A 24,852-nucleotide genomic window follows, 5' to 3' on the forward strand; every position below is an offset into this window, starting at 1 on the left:
AAACTTACATCGAACAAATACGTTCATGTAAAGTATTATTCATTCAATACCTTGATAGCATTTCCAATTTCATAAAATAGATCTCATATCTTATATTCATAATAACTAATCCGTTCAATGTTTCATTAATATAACTCAATTTAAAATCAGACATATGTATATGTATATATATATATATATTTATTTACACATAATTGTTCGTGAATCGTTTGGCATGGTCAAAGGATATTTGATTACAGAAATATAGTTTCAAAACTTTCGAGACTCAACATTACAGATTTTGCTTATCGTGTCGGATATATATAAAGATTAAAGTTTAAATTTGATCGGAAATTTCCGGGTCATCACAAACAACCCACAATATAAATTATCCAAAGTAGAATGCAGACTTAAGTTTCATAAATAGTTTCATAAAATCTGCCCAAATGCATGCAGACTCTTCTAACGACAGCGGAAGCATCAAATAACTCAAGTACCTGTGAAAACATGCAAGTAAACTGTCAACACAAAGGTTGAGTGAATTATAGGTTTAAATAAATAAGTAAACTTTAGACCACAAGATTTAAAAATGTTAGAAAACATTAAACATTATTCCATTATCAATGAGCCACCTGGTAACCACTTAACCCTTTATTTACCCTTGCCAAACACAATAAAAATATACACTTGGACAGTGTATCTACAACAAATTACGAAGTACTAAACATTCCGATTATAAATTGCTAGCGCGACTAGCTCGAAATGGGGTTGTCAAACCCGATAGATCTATCCATAGGATTCGCGTTCACCGGTAGAAACCAATGATTACAGTTACCAGACTAGGGAATATTTTTGTCCAACTCACAATGAATAATTAAATTTAACTGTTACTTGTGTCTAAACGTAAATAAAAATCTGCATGTAATCACATCCCAAAAATATACTTTGAAAAGTATGTAAAAACGGGACTATAACTCACCTTAAATAGCAACTGAAGAAATCTCACAAACACGCGAACAGCAAGTAAAGTAATGTGATCAAGAAAGATCACAACGCCGACCTATAAATAAAGCAGGTCGAAATAAATAACTAACTTAGGCCAAGTCTTAGTATGATAGCTATTGTACATGTTGCAAGTAGGCATAGAACATTACTCAGCAAGCATCGGTTTGATTGGAACAGCATAAGGACACACACTTTCTATTTTTAGAAAGTTTCTATTTTTAGCAGGTTTCCATTTTTGGAAAGTTTTCTATTTTAGGAAAGTTTCTATTTTTGGAAAGTTTCTATTTTTGGAAAGTTTCTATTTTTGGAAAGTTTCTATTTTTGGAAAGTTTCCAAATTTAGAAAGTTCTATTTTTAGAAAGTTTTGAAGTTAGGAAAGTTTCCTTATTTAGAAAGTCAACAGAAGTCAACTGAAAGTCAAAGTCAACCGAAAGTCAACTCAAAAGTCAACCTTGGTCAAACATAGTCAACATTAATTTTAAAAGTGTAAGTTATAATAATAACATAGGTTATAATGTTATTTAAAGTCAAAAGTGTATAATAATGTCTTAACATAAGTTTAATTAAATAAGATGAATTATTAAAGTTAATATAAGTTGAAATGTTATAATTAGTATAACATAAGTATTTAATTAATTAATTAAATGTCAATCATAATATAAATATTATTAATTTATAATAAATTTTAAATCATATCATAAGTATTATTAATTAATAAAGAATTATTAATCATATCATAAGTTTCTAATTAAAATTATTAAATCATAAGTATTTAATAATTAAGTCATAATTAAATAATAATTAAGTCTTATAATAATTAAATAATTATTTAATCTTTATTATAAGTCTTATAATAATTTCTCATAATTAAATTTAATACTTATCATAAGTATTTTCCTTTAATAATAAAAGTATTACTAATCATAAGTTTAATTAAAATGTTAATTAAATTATAATTAATAATTAAATAATATAATAAATAATTATATTAAAAGTCTTAAAATAAAATAATTACTTCTTTAACATAAGTAATTTATTTAATAATGAAATCCATAAATTTTTATCATAAGTTAAATCATTAACCATAAGTATAAATTTAAAAGTTCGCCGGGTCGTATCTTGAGCCCCGGGTGTCGGTTTCGGGCAAGCCACATATGTAACTTCACCTACTCAAACCACCCGACACATTTATGAACTCAAGAACACTCCAAGAACAGTCCCTAGGTCGTGGATATCAGCCATGACATCAATTGGGAAAATCATTTTACTCAAAACAGTAATTCGGGCAAAACGGGTGAACCGTGGCTCGGATTTAGGTGACCCGAACATGAATATTCGTCTCACCATCAGTCCTAACCAAATGAGGCACCCTAAAGACACCAAGGATGGTCACAAAGTCGGACCCAACCTTGTTCATGCCAAGAACACCTTTCAATCTTTAACAAAAACCAAATTAAGCATATCTAGGGCTCCGGGAATCGAAACGACATGAATCCGGAGTCTAAAATTAATGTCTTGATGAGAGGAACTCATTTATGTACTTTATTTTAACATTCATATCAGTTACAAAGTCAGAAAACACGAATCAAACTGCTGTCCAAAATTTACAAACCGAAAACATACGCAAACGAGTAATTCTACGCATTCAAACAACAATACAATAACTTATACACATCATACTAATCATATAAACTCAAAATACAGAAATATAAATAAAAATGAAAAGATCTAGGGTTAGGGTTTATACCCTAATCGAGAATCAAAGTATGTAATCGCGTAGAGAACGAAGAGGAGAACACGTTTATGTAGATGATCTCTTGATCCAAGCTAGCTTTTTGATGAAGATGGTGGTTTATGGTGGTGATGGTGGCGGCACAAAGAGGGAGGAGAGGAGAGGGTGAGAGCAAAAATAAAACTAGGTCTTGAAAAATTGGGAAAGTGATAAACAAAATCTCAAAAAAGTAAAATAAGGAGAAGGGATCCCCTCCCCCCCTTGGCTTCGGCCGAAATTGCTTGGGGGTGGGCCCCATGGGTCCAATTTTGCTAAATGGTGAAATCCTTGTGGCCCGAGATCCCGTACGAAGCCCGAAACGCGAAAACACGCTTACGCGATTAAAAATCCGGAAAGATAACGAACGCGCGACGAAAAATAAATATAAATACACCTATAAATAATATGATCATAAAATATCATATTTAAAATATTTAGGATTTAAAAATCCAGAAAACTCGACCGTTGGTTTAAAAACCGAAAAGATTCGCCGGATGGAAATCCGCGGAACGTAGAAACGTATAATTTAAAATATGAATACATATATCCACATAACACATAATAATTATTATATATATATTATTACAAAAATAATAATATAGGTCATAGAAATGACGTGGCACACTAACAGTTAACGGTCGTTAAATAATTAACGGAAAAAGATAACGGAAAAAGTAGGGTCGTGACAGTACCTCCCCGTTATGGAAATTTCGTCCCGAAATTTAAGCAGGCGCAGGGGTTGACTCGGCATCTGAGAACAAATGCGGATACTTCTGCTTCATTTGGTCTTCACGCTCCCAAGTGAACTCGGGACCGCGTCTAGCGTTCCATCGAACCCGAACAATAGGAATTCTGCTCTGTTTAAGAGTCTTAACCTCTCGGTCCATGATCTCAACTGGCTCCTCAATAAAATGCAATTGCTTGTCAACCTGAAGTTCCTCCAAAGGAATAGTCTGATCAAATTCAGCCAAACACTTCTTTAAGTTCGAAATATGGAAAACATCGTGAACAGCACTGAGTTCTTGTGGCAACTTCAAACGATAAGCCACCGGTCCAACTCTTTCAATGATCTCAAACGGTCCCACGAAACGAGGACTTAACTTCCCTCTCTTACCAAAACGAATAACACCCTTCCAAGGCGAAACTTTTAACATAACACGATCACCATCTTGAAATTCAACATCTTTCCTTCCTTTGTCGGCATAACTCTTTTGCCGACTTCTAGCAGTTCTCAACCTTTCTTTAATTTGAACAATCTTCTCAGTAGTCTCGTGAATAATCTCTGGACCTGTAAGTTGAGCATCCCCAACCTCATTCCAACAAATAGGAGATCTACATTTCCTACCGTACAAAGCTTCAAACGGTGCGGCTTTAATACTTGCGTGGTAGCTGTTGTTATAAGAAAACTCAGCTAACGGCAAATACTTATCCCACCCATTTCCAAAATCAATCACACAAGCTCGCAACATATCTTCTAATGTCTGAATGGTCCTCTCACTTTGACCATCCGTTTGAGGATGATAAGCGGTGCTCATATCCAATCTAGTGCCCAAGGCTTCTTGCAACGATTGCCAAAATCTCGATACAAATCGACTATCTCTGTCGGAAATTATAGAAACGGGAACACCATGCCTCGAAACAATCTCTTTCAAATACAAACGGGTGAGTTTCTCCATGGAATCGGTTTCCCTAATCGGCAAAAAGTGAGCCGACTTAGTGAGTCGATCTACAATCACCCAAATCGCATCGTAGCCACCCGAAACTCTTGGTAACTTAGTGATAAAATCCATAGTGATACCTTCCCACTTCCACTCGGGAATTTCTGGTTGTACCAACAATCCGGACGGTTTTTGATGTTCAGCTTTGACCTTAGAACAGGTCAAACACTTAGCCACATACGTAGCCACATCACCTTTCAAATTTGGCCACCAATACAGCTCCTTAAGGTCATGGTACATCTTCCCTGAACCAGGATGAATAGAGTACCTAGACTTGTGAGCCTCATCCAAAACAAGTTGTCGCAGTTCACCAAACTTCGGAACCCAAAGACGTCCTACAAAGTACCTAGTACCATCTGCTTGAATCTCAAATTTCTTAGCCACACCTCTTACGTTTTCTTTCACAAAATTCTCTTCCTTTAAGGCTTCTTGTTGTGCCTCAAGAATCTGCCTTGCGAGGTTTGATCTAACTGTCATATTCAAGGCCCTAACCCTGCGAGGTTCAGTCCTTTCTTTACGACTCAATGCATCAGCCACAACATTGGCCTTACCCGGGTGATACAAAAGGTCACAATCGTAATCATTCAACGTCTCAATCCATCTTCGTTGTCTCATGTTCAACTGTTTCTGATCGAGGATATGTTGAAGACTTTTGTGATCTGTGTACACAGTACTCTTGACCCCATACAAATAATGTCTCCAAATCTTAAGTGCAAATACAACGGCCCCCAACTCTAAATCATGAGTTGTATAGTTCTGCTCGTGAATCTTCAACTGACGTGATGCGTACGCAATAACCTTCTTTCGTTGCATCAAAACGCAACCATAGCCTTGTCGTGATGCGTCACAATAAACAACAAAATCATCATTACCCTCCGGTAGAGACAATATCGGAGCGGTAGTCAGTTTCTTCTTCAAAATCTGAAAAGCATTCTCCTGTTCATCCTTCCACTCATACTTCTTCCCTTTATGCGTTAAAGCAGTCAGAGGTTTCGCTATACGAGAGAAATCCTGGATGAACCTTCGATAGTAACCTGCCAATCCTAAGAACTGACGAATTTGAGTAGGAGTTTTCGGGGTTTCCCACTTTTCAATCGCCTCAATTTTAGCAGGATCAACTTGTATTCCTTGTTTGCTAACAATGTGACCAAGGAACTGAACTTCTCTTAACCAAAAAGCACACTTAGAGAACTTAGCGTACAACTCTTCTTTCTTTAACAAATCAAGTACTAACCTCAAGTGTTCTTCGTGCTCTTCATCACTCTTAGAATAGATAAGGATGTCGTCGATGAAAACAATAACGAACCTGTCCAGATAGGGTCTACACACACGGTTCATGAGGTCCATGAACACAGCAGGTGCATTTGTCAATCCGAACGGCATAACAAGAAATTCAAAGTGACCGTAACGGGTGCGAAAAGCAGTTTTTGAAACATCAGATTCTTTAACACGCAACTGATGATAGCCAGAACGAAGATCAATTTTTGAATAAACAGAAGAACCCTGAAGCTGATCGAACAGATCATCAATTCTCGGAAGAGGATAACGATTTTTAACAGTGAGCTTATTCAGTTCACGATAATCAATGCATAAACGAAAAGAACCATCCTTCTTCTTAACAAACAGAACAGGAGCTCCCCAAGGGGACGAACTAGGACGAATAAAACCCTTGTCTAACAACTCACGGAGTTGACTTGACAATTCTTGAAGTTCAGAAGGCGCAAGACGATAAGGAGCACGTGCTACAGGAGCAGCGCCGGGAACAAGATCAATCTGAAATTCTACCGCGCGTTGCGGCGGAAGGCCAGGTAAGTCATCGGGAAACACCTCGGGAAAATCCCTAACAATATGAACGTCATCAACGTTCTTTACTTCCTTACTAGGATCAACAACATGAGCAAGGATAGCATGACAGCCCTTACGGAGATGTTTACGAACTTTCATACAGCTAATAAGGTTTAACTGTGTGCATTTCTTATCTCCAAAGACCATCAGTGGCTCTCCAATCACATTAGTAATACGAATAGCCTTATCATAACAGACGATCTCGGCACGGTTCGCGGACAACCAATCCATACCAATAACAATATCAAAACTACCAAGTTCAATCGGTATCAAATCTATCTCGAAATCCCTACCACCCAGATTAATGTTACACCTACGATGTACAGTCTTAGCAGTAAGTTCCTTACCATTAGCTACTTCAACAACATAAGTATTGTCTAAGAGAGCTAACGGCGTTTTGATTCTCGGACTTAATTTACTCGACACGAAACTTAAATCAGCCCCTGAATCAAATAACACATAAACTGATAAATCGTTGACTGAGAACGTACCAGTAACAAGCTTAGGATCTTCCTCCGCATCCTTAGCATTAATGTTGAACGCTCGGCCGCGTGCAGTCTCTGCAGTCTTCTTGTTGGGACAAGCATCTCGGAAATGCCCCGGCTTCCCACACTCATAACAAACCCTCGGATTACCTCCATTATTCGATTTCCCATTACCGTTACCGTTACCACCTCTATTACCAACATTATTATTATTACCACCAGTCGCGGGAGTAGCAGACCCCGGTAAAAGCACTGTACAATCTTTAGCAATGTGCCCTTGCTTAGAGCACCTCTTACAAGTAACTGTGCAGTAACCATCATGAACTTTATAGCAACGAGGACACACACGCTGATTTCTGTTGTTAGCACCTGAGGTATCCTGTTTCTTCTGCTGATTTTGGTTTTGATTGCGGTTGTTATCCCACTTTCGTTTCCCATTTTCAGCCTTCTTGACAACCTCCTCACTACTTTCAACAACTGTAGTCTTGCTTCTTCTCAACACCTTGTCATTAAGTTTGTGGGCCATAGACATAGCTGCCTCAATAGTCTGGGGTTCACTGGACTCAACCCCGTGTTCAATCTTCTCGGACAAACCATCAATGTAAGCCTCAATTTTGCGGTCCTCATCCGCATAAACCCTAGGACACAGCAAAGTTAACTCGAAAAACCTTCGTTCATAGGCATCTAACTCGGTGCCATGCATTTTCAAATTCTTGAGCTCAACCTCCAGCTTCTTAAGCTCACCCCGAGGTCTATAGCGGGTGATCAATCTTTCCTTAAAATCATTCCAGGCCAAACCATAAGCTACATCGCTTCCCAAACTACTAACCAGATTGTTCCACCATGTCAAGGCACTATCCTTGAGAGTGCAACTAGCGAAACTAACTTTGTCCTCTTCACGGACCCGACTGACCCTGAAAATAGATTCGATTTTCTCGAACCAACGAGTAAGCCCTATTGGTCCTTCCGTACCACTGAATTCTTGAGGTCGACCAGCCATAAAAGTTTTGTGGGAGCATCCCACGTTGTTGTTCACATTGGCGTTAACATCAGCATTTGCTGCCATAGCAGCAGCAATTCCTTCATTGATCAGGCGTTGCATACGCGCTTCAGTGGACTCTCTTGGAGGCATGATCTTCAAAATAGAATAACACATCCGTTAGTACCAAGAATAATACTAGTGTCATAAAGGAATAGATCAAAACACGAAAAGACTAACCATTAAGATATTAGTCAACTAACACTATGAGTAATAACATGACAGTTATGATTGTTATAGAAATAACCATCACATGCATACATATTTTATGATAACATCATACAACATACATAGCACCTAACATACATGAACATATATTACGCATAATATAACATGCCAAGAGCCACAACATCAGAAATAAAACATGATAATGATAATAGATGTCATAAAAATAACCATCCATACATAATGAAAATATCCCATAACAAAATCTTAATAAAATCCTCGGCAAAACGCCGTACATAACCCAAAATGTATGTATAAAAAGGACATTAAGTCTGATGAAATAGATAATCAATATGAATAATCACATCACATTCGCTTAGAGCGGGTGTGATAAGCTGGTCCAGCATGAGTCTCAGCAGGATCCTCATACTTACGCAACTTCCCTTTCACAACATCCAACTCTTCCTTCAACACACGAACAGTGCTCTCGAGAGCCTCGAACTTAGCATTAACTTCTCGATCACGCTTGCGGTTCGCATCCTCAACCCTATGCTTGAAAGTGATAAAGTTACCCATGTCAGCACGGATCTCGTCCATAACTTCATTATGTGGCAAGGTGCGCAAACAATCACTAAGGGCGTTAATACGTGTCACCTCATTATAAGCCCGGTTCATATGAGTAATGGTAGAAAAATAGTAATGAACAGGATCATCGATCTCCGGTTGATTAGCACGACGTCTAGCAGGAGACGGTGGAGCAGGAGCAGCAACAGAGTTATCGCTCGAAGTCAACATCTGCAAACAGCAAAACCGCAAACCATATACCAAAAGATATGAAAGCTAATAATATAACTTATACGAAATGAAATGCATAATAATGCTATAGCAAAATGGTCGGGCTGTAGACTAGACTCTAATGCACCCTAATAACCACGGGTTGACCACATTAAGACCGCCTAGTTCCCTACAACCAGAGCTCTGATACCACATGTGACGACCCCGTCAAAACACTTAACGGATCCGTCAGTTGGTCCCATAGCTTGATCGGACTTAAATGAATTAAATAAACAAAGTTGCATTCTTTTATTTCAAAATGTTACCCAAAAAGGAAACAAACCAAATTAAGTAGTTTGAAAACCAACCAACCATAATATGAAACCAAAAGTTGACACAAAACATTGCCAACAACCCACAATATAAATTATCCAAAGTAGAATGCAGACTTAAGTTTCATAAATAGTTTCATAAAATCTGCCCAAATGCATGCAGACTCTTCTAACGACAGCGGAAGCATCAAATAACTCAAGTACCTGTGAAAACATGCAAGTAAACTGTCAACACAAAGGTTGAGTGAATTATAGGTTTAAATAAATAAGTAAACTTTAGACCACAAGATTTAAAAATGTTAGAAAACATTAAACATTATTCCATTATCAATGAGCCACCTGGTAACCACTTAACCCTTTATTTACCCTTGCCAAACACAATAAAAATATACACTTGGACAGTGTATCTACAACAAATTACGAAGTACTAAACATTCCGATTATAAATTGCTAGCGCGACTAGCTCGAAATGGGGTTGTCAAACCCGATAGATCTATCCATAGGATTCGCGTTCACCGGTAGAAACCAATGATTACAGTTACCAGACTAGGGAATATTTTTGTCCAACTCACAATGAATAATTAAATTTAACTGTTACTTGTGTCTAAACGTAAATAAAAATCTGCATGTAATCACATCCCAAAAATATACTTTGAAAAGTATGTAAAAACGGGACTATAACTCACCTTAAATAGCAACTGAAGAAATCTCACAAACACGCGAACAGCAAGTAAAGTAATGTGATCAAGAAAGATCACAACGCCGACCTATAAATAAAGCAGGTCGAAATAAATAACTAACTTAGGCCAAGTCTTAGTATGATAGCTATTGTACATGTTGCAAGTAGGCATAGAACATTACTCAGCAAGCATCGGTTTGATTGGAACAGCATAAGGACACACACTTTCTATTTTTAGAAAGTTTCTATTTTTAGCAGGTTTCCATTTTTGGAAAGTTTTCTATTTTAGGAAAGTTTCTATTTTTGGAAAGTTTCTATTTTTGGAAAGTTTCTATTTTTGGAAAGTTTCTATTTTTGGAAAGTTTCCAAATTTAGAAAGTTCTATTTTTAGAAAGTTTTGAAGTTAGGAAAGTTTCCTTATTTAGAAAGTCAACAGAAGTCAACTGAAAGTCAAAGTCAACCGAAAGTCAACTCAAAAGTCAACCTTGGTCAAACATAGTCAACATTAATTTTAAAAGTGTAAGTTATAATAATAACATAGGTTATAATGTTATTTAAAGTCAAAAGTGTATAATAATGTCTTAACATAAGTTTAATTAAATAAGATGAATTATTAAAGTTAATATAAGTTGAAATGTTATAATTAGTATAACATAAGTATTTAATTAATTAATTAAATGTCAATCATAATATAAATATTATTAATTTATAATAAATTTTAAATCATATCATAAGTATTATTAATTAATAAAGAATTATTAATCATATCATAAGTTTCTAATTAAAATTATTAAATCATAAGTATTTAATAATTAAGTCATAATTAAATAATAATTAAGTCTTATAATAATTAAATAATTATTTAATCTTTATTATAAGTCTTATAATAATTTCTCATAATTAAATTTAATACTTATCATAAGTATTTTCCTTTAATAATAAAAGTATTACTAATCATAAGTTTAATTAAAATGTTAATTAAATTATAATTAATAATTAAATAATATAATAAATAATTATATTAAAAGTCTTAAAATAAAATAATTACTTCTTTAACATAAGTAATTTATTTAATAATGAAATCCATAAATTTTTATCATAAGTTAAATCATTAACCATAAGTATAAATTTAAAAGTTCGCCGGGTCGTATCTTGAGCCCCGGGTGTCGGTTTCGGGCAAGCCACATATGTAACTTCACCTACTCAAACCACCCGACACATTTATGAACTCAAGAACACTCCAAGAACAGTCCCTAGGTCGTGGATATCAGCCATGACATCAATTGGGAAAATCATTTTACTCAAAACAGTAATTCGGGCAAAACGGGTGAACCGTGGCTCGGATTTAGGTGACCCGAACATGAATATTCGTCTCACCATCAGTCCTAACCAAATGAGGCACCCTAAAGACACCAAGGATGGTCACAAATGTAGCGACCCGACCAAATCGTCATTGACGGCGCCGTCTACTTAGGTCCCGTTACGTGGTCATAAGTCTTTAAAACAACGTTTGACCAAAAGATATGTCGCCTTCATTTCAAAATAAAGATTGTTCCCAAAGTTTACAAGAATTGTTCAACCAATAGTTAAGTTACAACGTTATAATACGAATGAAATCTAGGCGACACAGTTTAAAGTAAAGTCAAAAGACGCTCCATGAAATGCACATATACTCGACATCCAATGCAAGTATCAAATAATGAGCGGAAGCATGTATCGTTCAAGGACCTGAGAAAAACATAGAAATCTGTCAACGAAAACGTTGGTGAAATCATAGGTTTAAGTAAGTAAGTACAAGTGAACCACAAGATTTGCATCAATGAAATAATAGTAATACATTCCAAAAGTTTGTTTCACGAGCACCCAATTATCAATGCTTAACGTTTCCTTCCATTGAACCCCATCACTTAGTGCTAGAACATACACTGTTTCTCGAAAATATATTTCATTCGTAAACGGTAGCGAACCGTTTGAATGAGGGTTTGTCAAACCCATATGGATCCATACAACATAAGTTCTCGCTTACACCCGGCAAGTGTAACTAATGATAATCGAATTGAGGATTTTGTTCTAAACTCGTATGTAGAATGTTTGTTTTCCTGTACTTGTGTTCACTTAGTAAAGAAATGTTTATGTTTTCTCATCCCAAATGTAAGTTCAAAAAGAGTAAAAGTGGGACTATGATCTCACCTTGAGTGTACGAGTAGTAAAGTACTTCGACAAGTAAATGTGTGCAAAGAACAATGCTAGTCTTGACCTAAACAATAGGTCGTATCAATAACGGTAAACACGATAGGTCAAAGATGTTCAATTAGTCCTATGGCTCGTTACGACTCAATAATGTAGCATGTGAGTCAAGTTGTCATGTTTCATGCAAGGTACAAGTATAAAAACATGTTAGAACGATTGCACAAGTATTTGGTTAAGTTTGATTAAAAGTCAACTTGGTCGGGTCAAAGTCAACAGAAAAGTCAACGGGGTCGGGTTGGATATCCGACAATTTTTCTAAGTTATATAATCATATATGAGCATGTTGGCCAAGTTTCATGTTAATCGGAGGTCCGTAGCATAGCAAACATTTTCATGTCAAATGACCAAGGCGAACAGTCAGTTTTAGCACAATGGGACGGCGTCCCAAAGAGCTAGACGGCGTCTAGGTTCAAATGGTGGGACGGCGTCCCAAGTATCTGGACGGCGTCCCAAATGCCTTACAGGCCCTGTTTGCTGAATTTCTCAATTGCACGAACCAAAACACAAACCAACACATTTTACAAACCGCGAACAATTAGAACATGTATTTTATATCATCGGAAAGCTCTTTCGACAAGGAACGCAACTAAGCACTTTTCATCAAGCAAAAACATCATATACTATAACCGAAATCCCGTCAAGCGATCAATAGAGGTTTATTTTCAAGTTTCAAGTTTATCAATTTTAATTTAAGTTTCGGGAATCCAATTTATACATATGATATGCCGTTTTGAAGGTAATTAAGCATACAACACAACCTAACACTTACAACTAACATTCCATGTCATTCAAATCATTAAAAGTCCATTTTAAGTTCATGAAACCTTAATCTAAATTCACCAAATTTCATAATCAAGTTTAGGAGGTTTCATTAATCAAACTATACATCATAATGAAGCTAGTAACACTAGAAACACAATTAAAACATGATCTCTTAGCATCAAACAACATATGAACACTCAAATTTCAAGATCAACACACCAAAATTCAAGTTCATGCTAGTTACACTAAAACAACGAGATCGAGCATATAAATCACATAAACAAACTAGACTCGAGCCATAGACACTAATTAACAACCTTATAACTTAAAAATCTCAAGAACACAAGAATTAGTGATTTTAGAAAGTTACCCAAAATTGATGAAATCGGTATGGAAACGAAGAGGAGATCACGAGGAGTTCAAATATGCAATTTGTTTTGATCGAATCCTTCTTGAACGAATTTGGATGATGATTGAAGGTTTGAGGGTTTTGAGAGAAAAAGGGTGAAGTATTATTTGGGAGGTGATAAAATGAATGGAGAGGAAAGAGTTGACTAGTTGACCTAGTCATCTCTTTCTCCATTTGGCAACTTTAGTCCCTCAACTTAGGAAACGGGTACGGGAATTACCTAAACGAGATAATTCAAACGCGTATTAACGAGATGTGTTATAAACATATAACGGAACTTAAATAGTTAAACGGAAAAGTAAATGGAAAAAGGCGGGATGTTACATTACCTACACCTTAAAAGAAATTTCGTCCCGAAATTTAAGTAGGCGTAGTAGTCGTTGTTTCTTCCTCGAGATCTTGCGTTTCCGAATTCACGAATAGATGAGGATACTTCCTTTGCATTTGATCTTGTCTTTCCCAAGTAAACTCGGGTCCTCTTTTGGCATTCCAACGAACCTTGACAATCGGGATTCGGCTTTGTTTCAATGTCTTGACGGAGGTGTCCACAATTTCAACCGGTTCCTCCACAAAATGAAGTTTGTCATCAATAGTAAGTTCTTCGAGAGGGATGACGATATCGGGTTCGGCAAGACACTTTTTCAAGTTAGATACATGGAAAGTAGGATGAACGGAGCTCAATTGAGGCGGAAGATCCAAACGATAAGCAACGGTTCCAATACGCTCCAAGATTTCGAAAGGACCAATATACCGCGGATTTAGCTTCCCGCGTTTCCCAAAACGGATTACACCCTTCCAAGGTGCGACTTTTAACATTACTCGGTCACCGACTTGAAATTCAAGATCGTTGCGTCGTTTATCGGTATAGCTCTTTTGACGACTTCGGGCCGTTCTAAGCCTATCTCGGATTTGAACGATTTTCTCGGTGGTTTCGTGAATGAGTTCGGGTCCGGTGATTTGCACGTCGCCTACCTCGGCCCAACAAAGAGGTGAACGACATTTGCGGCCATATAGCGCTTCAAAAGGTGCGGCTTTAATACTCGCGTGATAACTATTGTTGTAAGAGAACTCGGCGAGAGGTAAGTGCTTGTCCCAAGCTTTTCCGAAATCAACCACGCAAGCTCGTAACATGTCCTCTAAGGTTTGAATTGTACGTTCGCTTTGTCCATCGGTTTGAGGATGATATGCGGTGCTCATGTCTAAACGCGTTCCCAACGCTTCTTGCAATGTACGCCAAAATCTAGAAACGAAACGGCCATCTCGGTCGGAGATAATTGATAAAGGTACACCGTGTCGGGCTACGATCTCCTTAATGTAAAGTTGTGCAAGTTTCTCCATTTTGTCCGTTTCTTTCATGGCAAGGAAGTGTGCGGATTTGGTGAGACGGTCAACAATAACCCAAATGGTATCATAACCGCCCGTCGTTTTTGGTAGCTTGGTGATAAAATCCATCGTTATCCCTTCCCACTTCCATTGCGGGATCTCGGGTTGTTGAAGTAATCCGGACGGTCTTTGGTGTTCGGCCTTGACTTTGGAACATGTTAAACACTTGGAAACATAAGTAGCTACGTCCCTTTTGATGTTCGGCCACCAATATAGTTGTTTAAGGTCGTGGTACATCTTATTGGCACCGGGGTGAATCGAGTATCGTGACTTATGGGCTTCATCTAAAATAAGGCTTCGTAGATCCCCATAACTAGGCACCCAAATTCTTCCGGCGAAATATCGGAGTCCGGTTTCTTTAACTTCGAATCGAGAGGTGAGGACGTTCAAGTGTTCGAGAGAGATGTTTTCATCCTTGAGAGCCTCATCTTGGGCTACCCGAATTTGGCTATTAAGGTTGGTGTGAATGGTGATGTTTAAAGCTCGGACACGGAGAGGCACCGCTCTTTCTTTTCGACTTAAGGCATCGGCTACTACATTTGCCTTCCCGGGATGGTAACGAAGCTCGCAATCGTAATCGTTTAAGGTTTCAATCCACCTTCGTTGTCTCATGTTTAGTTGCTTTTGATCGAAAATGTGTTGGAGACTTTTGTGGTCGGTAAAGATAGTACTCTTGGTTCCATAAAGATAGTGTCTCCACATTTTAAGTGCAAAGACAACGGCTCCGAGTTCGAGATCATGTGTCGTATAGTTTCGTTCATGAATTTTAAGTTGTCGAGAAGCATAAGCAATGACTTTCGTTCGTTGCATCAATACACACCCAAAACCATGTTTTGAGGCATCGCAATATACAACAAAGTCATCATTGCCTTCGGGAAGTGACAAGATAGGAGCGGTGGTTAGCTTCGTTTTCAAGATTTGGAATGCGGATTCATGTTCGGTCGCCCAAATGAATTTCTTTCCCTTGTGAGTCAAGGCGGTTAGAGGACGTGCAACCAAAGAGAAATTTTCGATGAATCTACGATAGTACCCGGCGAGACCCAAAAATTGACGAATGTGAGTAGGAGTAGTAGGAGTCTCCCATTTACTAATGGCTTCGATTTTCGTGGGATCGACTTTAATACCTTGATCACTTACAACATGACCAAGAAATTGAACTTCCTTTAACCAAAATTCACACTTGGAGAATTTGGCATAGAGTTGTTCTTGTCTTAAAAGTTCAAGCACAAGTCGGAGGTGTTCCTCGTGTTCTTCTTCGCTTTTTGAATAGACTAAAATATCATCGATGAACACGATAACGAATTTGTCAAGATACGGTTTGCACACGCGGTTCATAAGATCCATGAACACCGCCGGTGCGTTAGTGAGACCAAATGGCATGACAAGGAATTCATAACTACCATAACGAGTTCGGAAAGCGGTTTTGGAGACATCTTCCCCCTTAACCCTCAATTGATGATAACCCGAGCGGAGATCGATTTTCGAATATACACAAGACCCTTGTAGTTGATCAAAGAGGTCATCGATGCGAGGAAGAGGATATCGGTTCTTAACCGTCAATTTATTTAGTTCACGATAATCAATGCACATTCGTAGGGATCCGTCTTTCTTTTTAACAAACAAAATAGGAGCGCCCCAAGGTGAATGGCTAGGTTGGATAAAACCACGATCAAGTAGTTCTTGGATTTGACTTTGCAATTCTTGCATTTCGGATGGGGCGAGTCTATATGGTGCACGTGCTACGGGTGCGGCCCCCGGAATAAGATCGATTTGGAATTCAACCGGTCGATGAGGCGGAAGACCCGGCAATTCGTCGGGAAATACATCGGAATAGTCACTAACAATTGGCACATCATCGATATGCTTATCATCGGACTCGACTTTCTTAACGTGGGCAAGGATCGCAAAACAACCCTTACGGAGCAGTTTTCTAACTTTAAGGCACGAAACGAGGTTGAGTCTGGTGCAACTCTTATCGCCATAAACAATCAAAGGTTCACCATTCTCGATAGGAATTCGGATTGCGTTAAGATCACAAAGGATGTGAGATTTCGTTTTGGCTAACCAATTCATACCGATTATTACATCAAAGCTTCCTAGTTCCATGGGTATCAAGTCAATTTCAAATTCCTTACCCAAAATGTTTATCGTACACCCTCGGTAATATGTGTTGGCACTTAATAGTTTCCCGTTAGCCACTTCAATGGTATAAGCGGTATCTAATGGAAGAGGTGGAGTGCTAAAAGAATGAGTCAAAGTCTCGGATACAAAGCATTTATCGGCACCCGAATCGAATAAGCAAGAGACATAAGAATTGTTGAGAAGAAACGTACCCGTGACTAGTTCAGTGTCATCCCGGGCTTCCTCGGTGTTGATGTTGAAAGCTCGGCCGCGCGTATTGGTGTTATCTTTCCTTTTCGGGCATGCATTTCTATAATGACCCGTTTGACCACATTCGTAACAAGTGCCCGTCTTTGGTGCATTGGGCCACTTTCGAGCAACGGGAGTGGCACTTTTACAATCGTTGGCCTTATGACCAACTCCTTGGCACCGGTGGCAAATTAACTTGCCACATTCACCAAAGTGATGTTTGTTGCATTTGTTGCAAAGAGGTAGGTTCCCGGCATAACCCTTCTTGCCGTCGAAAGTGAAGGATTTCTTGGCAAAGTTGTTGTTGCTTGATTGGGAGGGTTCCCACTTTCTTTTGTTGCCGCCCGATTTATCCTCGGCCTTAGGTGCCGGAACTACGATTTCGTCAACCGTTTCAATTAATTGGCGAGCCATGTTCATAGCGGCTTGATGAGTAGTGGGTTTGGATGACATCACCCCTTGTTTGATGCTTTTTGGAAGACCGAGCATGTAGAGCTCAATCCTTTGAGATTCGGGGTTAACAAGATTAGGACACATCAAGGATAGTTCGACGAAGCGTTGATTATAAGCTTTAAGATCGTTTCCGACCGCTTTCAAAGCTCTTAGTTCTTCCTCAAGCTTTCGGGTTTCTTCGCGCGGAAAATATTCAACAATCATCTTTTCCTTTAGATCGGCCCAAGAGAGGGCATGAGCTTCATCGGTACCCACCGATTGAACATAGGTGTTCCACCATGTTAGAGCAATTCCGGAGAAAGTGTGAGTGGAGTATTTGACCTTGTCTTGGTCCCGACAACCGCTTATGCTAAAGACGGCTTCCGTTTGCTCAAACCATCGGGTGAGCACGACCGGTCCCCCGGTTCCATCAAAAGTGTGAGGTTTGCACCCCATGAAAGCTTTATAGGAGCATCCCTCGTTTGAGTTTCCGGCTCCATTGTTGTTGTTGTTGTTGTTGTTGTGGTTGTTATTATTATTGTTGTTGGATGAGTGACCGGCCATGGCCGCATCTACGGCGGTTGCTATCATCCGTTCGAGAGCTTGTTCGGGAGTTTCATTGCGGCGTACACGACGAGGAGCCATTGTTCCTTCAAGACACAAGAATATCATTGATTAGTATTCTCAATAATACTAACCGTGATATAGAATAAAGATAAAGAGAAGTTTTTTTTTTTTTTTTTTTTTTTTTTTTTTTTTTTTTTTTTTTTTTTTTCGACTCGCCTTAAATTCTTTATGTCATAATGTCGGAACGTTCATACGAGTCACCGTAATATAATCCCGGAAATTATATTACCCTAATTCATATGTGCATTCGACATCATTTCATATAGTCAAGGTGGCGTGTCAATCAAATTAAACAACGTGAGATTAAGATGAACTAAGGGTAGATATGAGTAGAAACGTTCGAGTATAAATGCACAAGTAGTCAAGTAATTCCTACTTCAAGTCTATATGCCGGTTGTAGTCTAGACTCACCAATGTACCCTATGACTCGGGGTTGACACTAATGAACTCTAAATCCCTACAACCAACGCTCTGATACCATCTGTAGCGACCCGACCAAATCGTCATTGACGGCGCCGTCTACTTAGGTCCCGTTACGTGGTCATAAGTCTTTAAAACAACGTTTGACCAAAAGATATGTCGCCTTCATTTCAAAATAAAGATTGTTCCCAAAGTTTACAAGAATTGTTCAACCAATAGTTAAGTTACAACGTTATAATACGAATGAAATCTAGGCGACACAGTTTAAAGTAAAGTCAAAAGACGCTCCATGAAATGCACATATACTCGACATCCAATGCAAGTATCAAATAATGAGCGGAAGCATGTATCGTTCAAGGACCTGAGAAAAACATAGAAATCTGTCAACGAAAACGTTGGTGAAATCATAGGTTTAAGTAAGTAAGTACAAGTGAACCACAAGATTTGCATCAATGAAATAATAGTAATACATTCCAAAAGTTTGTTTCACGAGCACCCAATTATCAATGCTTAACGTTTCCTTCCATTGAACCCCATCACTTAGTGCTAGAACATACACTGTTTCTCGAAAATATATTTCATTCGTAAACGGTAGCGAACCGTTTGAATGAGGGTTTGTCAAACCCATATGGATCCATACAACATAAGTTCTCGCTTACACCCGGCAAGTGTAACTAATGATAATCGAATTGAGGATTTTGTTCTAAACTCGTATGTAGAATGTTTGTTTTCCTGTACTTGTGTTCACTTAGTAAAGAAATGTTTATGTTTTCTCATCCCAAATGTAAGTTCAAAAAGAGTAAAAGTGGGACTATGATCTCACCTTGAGTGTACGAGTAGTAAAGTACTTCGACAAGTAAATGTGTGCAAAGAACAATGCTAGTCTTGACCTAAACAATAGGTCGTATCAATAACGGTAAACACGATAGGTCAAAGATGTTCAATTAGTCCTATGGCTCGTTACGACTCAATAATGTAGCATGTGAGTCAAGTTGTCATGTTTCATGCAAGGTACAAGTATAAAAACATGTTAGAACGATTGCACAAGTATTTGGTTAAGTTTGATTAAAAGTCAACTTGGTCGGGTCAAAGTCAACAGAAAAGTCAACGGGGTCGGGTTGGATATCCGACAATTTTTCTAAGTTATATAATCATATATGAGCATGTTGGCCAAGTTTCATGTTAATCGGAGGTCCGTAGCATAGCAAACATTTTCATGTCAAATGACCAAGGCGAACAGTCAGTTTTAGCACAATGGGACGGCGTCCCAAAGAGCTAGACGGCGTCTAGGTTCAAATGGTGGGACGGCGTCCCAAGTATCTGGACGGCGTCCCAAATGCCTTACAGGCCCTGTTTGCTGAATTTCTCAATTGCACGAACCAAAACACAAACCAACACATTTTACAAACCGCGAACAATTAGAACATGTATTTTATATCATCGGAAAGCTCTTTCGACAAGGAACGCAACTAAGCACTTTTCATCAAGCAAAAACATCATATACTATAACCGAAATCCCGTCAAGCAATCAATAGAGGTTTATTTTCAAGTTTCAAGTTTATCAATTTTAATTTAAGTTTCGGGAATCCAATTTATACATATGATATGCCGTTTTGAAGGTAATTAAGCATACAACACAACCTAACACTTACAACTAACATTCCATGTCATTCAAATCATTAAAAGTCCATTTTAAGTTCATGAAACCTTAATCTAAATTCACCAAATTTCATAATCAAGTTTAGGAGGTTTCATTAATCAAACTATACATCATAATGAAGCTAGTAACACTAGAAACACAATTAAAACATGATCTCTTAGCATCAAACAACATATGAACACTCAAATTTCAAGATCAACACACCAAAATTCAAGTTCATGCTAGTTACACTAAAACAACGAGATCGAGCATATAAATCACATAAACAAACTAGACTCGAGCCATAGACACTAATTAACAACCTTATAACTTAAAAATCTCAAGAACACAAGAATTAGTGATTTTAGAAAGTTACCCAAAATTGATGAAATCGGTATGGAAACGAAGAGGAGATCACGAGGAGTTCAAATATGCAATTTGTTTTGATCGAATCCTTCTTGAACGAATTTGGATGATGATTGAAGGTTTGAGGGTTTTGAGAGAAAAAGGGTGAAGTATTATTTGGGAGGTGATAAAATGAATGGAGAGGAAAGAGTTGACTAGTTGACCTAGTCATCTCTTTCTCCATTTGGCAACTTTAGTCCCTCAACTTAGGAAACGGGTACGGGAATTACCTAAACGAGATAATTCAAACGCGTATTAACGAGATGTGTTATAAACATATAACGGAACTTAAATAGTTAAACGGAAAAGTAAATGGAAAAAGGCGGGATGTTACAACAAAGTCGGACCCAACCTTGTTCATGCCAAGAACACCTTTCAATCTTTAACAAAAACCAAATTAAGCATATCTAGGGCTCCGGGAATCGAAACGACATGAATCCGGAGTCTAAAATTAATGTCTTGATGAGAGGAACTCATTTATGTACTTTATTTTAACATTCATATCAGTTACAAAGTCAGAAAACACGAATCAAACTGCTGTCCAAAATTTACAAACCGAAAACATACGCAAACGAGTAATTCTACGCATTCAAACAACAATACAATAACTTATACACATCATACTAATCATATAAACTCAAAATACAGAAATATAAATAAAAATGAAAAGATCTAGGGTTAGGGTTTATACCCTAATCGAGAATCAAAGTATGTAATCGCGTAGAGAACGAAGAGGAGAACACGTTTATGTAGATGATCTCTTGATCCAAGCTAGCTTTTTGATGAAGATGGTGGTTTATGGTGGTGATGGTGGCGGCACAAAGAGGGAGGAGAGGAGAGGGTGAGAGCAAAAATAAAACTAGGTCTTGAAAAATTGGGAAAGTGATAAACAAAATCTCAAAAAAGAAAAATAAGGAGAAGGGATCCCCTCCCCCCCTTGGCTTCGGCCGAAATTGCTTGGGGGTGGGCCCCATGGGTCCAATTTTGCTAAATGGTGAAATCCTTGTGGCCCGAGATCCCGTACGAAGCCCGAAACGCGAAAACACGCTTACGCGATTAAAAATCCGGAAAGATAACGAACGCGCGACGAAAAATAAATATAAATACACCTATAAATAATATGATCATAAAATATCATATTTAAAATATTTAGGATTTAAAAATCCAGAAAACTCGACCGTTGGTTTAAAAACCGAAAAGATTCGCCGGATGGAAATCCGCGGAACGTAGAAACGTATAATTTAAAATATGAATACATATATCCACATAACACATAATAATTATTATATATATATTATTACAAAAATAATAATATAGGTCATAGAAATGACGTGGCACACTAACAGTTAACGGTCGTTAAATAATTAACGGAAAAAGATAACGGAAAAAGTAGGGTCGTGACAGAACTTAAGGTAGTAATGATGTTCATAACATCATTCGATTCATACATATAAAGCTATCTTATTCGAAGGTTTAAACTTGTAATCACTAGAACATAGTTTAGTTAATTCTAAACTTGTTCGCAAACAAAAGTTAATCCTTCTAACTTGACTTTTAAAATCAACTAAACACATGTTCTATATCTATATGATATGCTAACTTAATGATTTAAAACCTGGAAACACGAAAAACACCGTAAAACCGGATTTACGCCGTCGTAGTAACACCGCGGGCTGTTTTGGGTTAGTTAATTAAAAACTATGATAAACTTTGATTTAAAAGTTGTTATTCTGAGAAAATGATTTTTATTATGAACAGAAACTATATCCAAAAATTATGGTTAAACTCAAAGTGGAAGTATGTTTTCTAAAATGGCATCTAGACGTCGTTCTTTCGACTGAAATGACTACCTTTACAAAAACGACTTGTAACTTATTTTTCTGACAATAAACCTATGCTTTTTCTGTTTAGATTCATAAAATAGAGTTCAATATGAAACCATAGCAATTTGATTCACTCAAAACGGATTTAAAATGAAGAAGTTATGGGTAAAACAAGATTGGATAATTTTTCTCATTTTAGCTACGTGAAAATTGGTAACAAATCTATTCCAACCTTCTTAATCAACTTGTATTGTATATTATGTAATCTTGAGATACCATAGACACGTATACAATGTTTCGACCTATCATGTCGACACATCTATATATATTTCGGAACAACCATAGACACTCTATATGTGAATGTTGGAGTTAGCTATACAGGGTTGAGGTTGATTCCAAAATATATATAGTTTGAGTTGTGATCAATACTGAGATACGTATACACTGGGTCGTGGATTGATTCAAGATAATATTTATCGATTTATTTCTGTACATCTAACTGTGGACAACTAGTTGTAGGTTACTAACGAGGACAGCTGACTTAATAAACTTAAAACATCAAAATATATTAAAAGTGTTGTAAATATATTTTAAACATACTTTGATATATATGTATATATTGTTATAGGTTCGTGAATCAACCAGTGGCCAAGTCTTACTTCCCGACGAAGTAAAAATCTGTGAAAGTGAGTTATAGTCCCACTTTTAAAATCTAATATTTTTGGGATGAGAATACATGCAGGTTTTATAAATGATTTACAAAATAGACACAAGTACGTGAAACTACATTCTATGGTTGAATTATCGAAATCGAATATGCCCCTTTTTATTAAGTCTGGTAATCTAAGAATTAGGGAACAGACACCCTAATTGACGCGAATCCTAAAGATAGATCTATTGGGCCTAACAAACCCCATCCAAAGTACCGGATGCTTTAGTACTTCGAAATTTATATCATATCCGAAGGGTGTCCCGGAATGATGGGGATATTCTTATATATGCATCTTGTTATTGTCGGTTACCAGGTGTTCACCATATGAATGATTTTTATCTCTATGTATGGGATGTGTATTGAAATATGAAATCTTGTGGTCTATTGTTACGATTTGATATACATAGGTTAAACCTATAACTCACCAACATTTTTGTTGACGTTTTAAGCATGTTTATTCTCAGGTGATTATTAAGAGCTTCCGCTGTCGCATACTTAAATAAGGACAAGATTTGGAGTCCATGCTTGTATGATATTGTGTAAAAACTGCATTCAAGGAACTTATTTTGTTGTAACATATTTGTATTGTAAACCATTATGTAATGGTCGTGTGTAAACAGGATATTTTAGATTATCATTATTTGATAATCTACATAAAGCTTTTTAAACCTTTATTGATGAAATAAAGGTTATGGTTTGTTTAAAAATGAATACAGTCTTTGAAAAACGTCTCATATAGAGGTCAAAACCTCGCAACGAAATCAATTAATATGGAACGTTTTTAATCAATAAGAACGGGACATTTCAGTTGGTATCCGAGCGTTGGTCTTAGAGAACCAGAATTTTGCATTAGTGTGTCTTATCGAGTTTGTTAGGATGCATTAGTGAGTCTGGACTTCGACCGTGTTTACTTGAAAAATGATTGCTTAACAAATTTTGTTGGAAACTATATATTTTTAACATGTGAATATTATGTGATATATTAATCTCTTAACGCGTTTGATATTATGTGATAGATGTCTACCTCTAGAACAAGTCCCATTGACTCACCTAATAATAATGAAGAGTCAAATGTAAATTGGAATGATTCGTGGACTGATTCACAAGTTCCCGAAGAGGAACCGGAAGAAGAGTCGGAACCGGAAGAAGAATCGGAATCGGAAGAAGAATCGGAACCGGATGAAGAAATAGAACCGGTGGGGGAAATAATAAAACGGTTAAGTAAAAGAAAATCCTCAACCAACCGACCAAGGTTAATTATGGTCAATGGTGTTTCCGCCAAGGAAGCAAAATATTGGGAGGATTACCAATTCTCCGATGAATCGGATTCCGACGAGAATTCCGATGATATTATAGAAATTACCCCAACTGAATTTAAAAAAGGCAAAAGAAAATAATAAGGGAAAGGGCATAAAAATAGAGAAATCTAATTCCAACCCCGATGAACTTTATATGTATCGTCAACGCCCGAAGTCCTTAAGTTGTAACAATGACCCGGGAACCTCTAAACCACCAGGTTTTTCTAAACCAATGTGGACAACGACGGCTCGTATTAGGGGAACATCATATATCCCTAGAAACTTGGCAAAACGAACCAAAACCGAAGAAGAAGAAACGAGCGAGTCGGAATAAGATAGTTGTATTCGTGTGGTGTAATATATGTAATATAGTGTTCTTATGCTTTATGATATATGTAAAAATTGCTTGTATTAATAAGTATTTTTTTTTGAATCTAACTCTTGTCTATTTTACAGTTTAAAAACACAAAATGGATAGACAACCCAATATTTTAAGAGACCTACCCGGAGACATGATTGATGAAATCTTG

The sequence above is a fragment of the Rutidosis leptorrhynchoides genome, chromosome 11 (assembly GCF_046630445.1).
Source record: "Rutidosis leptorrhynchoides isolate AG116_Rl617_1_P2 chromosome 11, CSIRO_AGI_Rlap_v1, whole genome shotgun sequence".
NCBI classification, from domain to species: domain Eukaryota; kingdom Viridiplantae; phylum Streptophyta; class Magnoliopsida; order Asterales; family Asteraceae; genus Rutidosis; species Rutidosis leptorrhynchoides.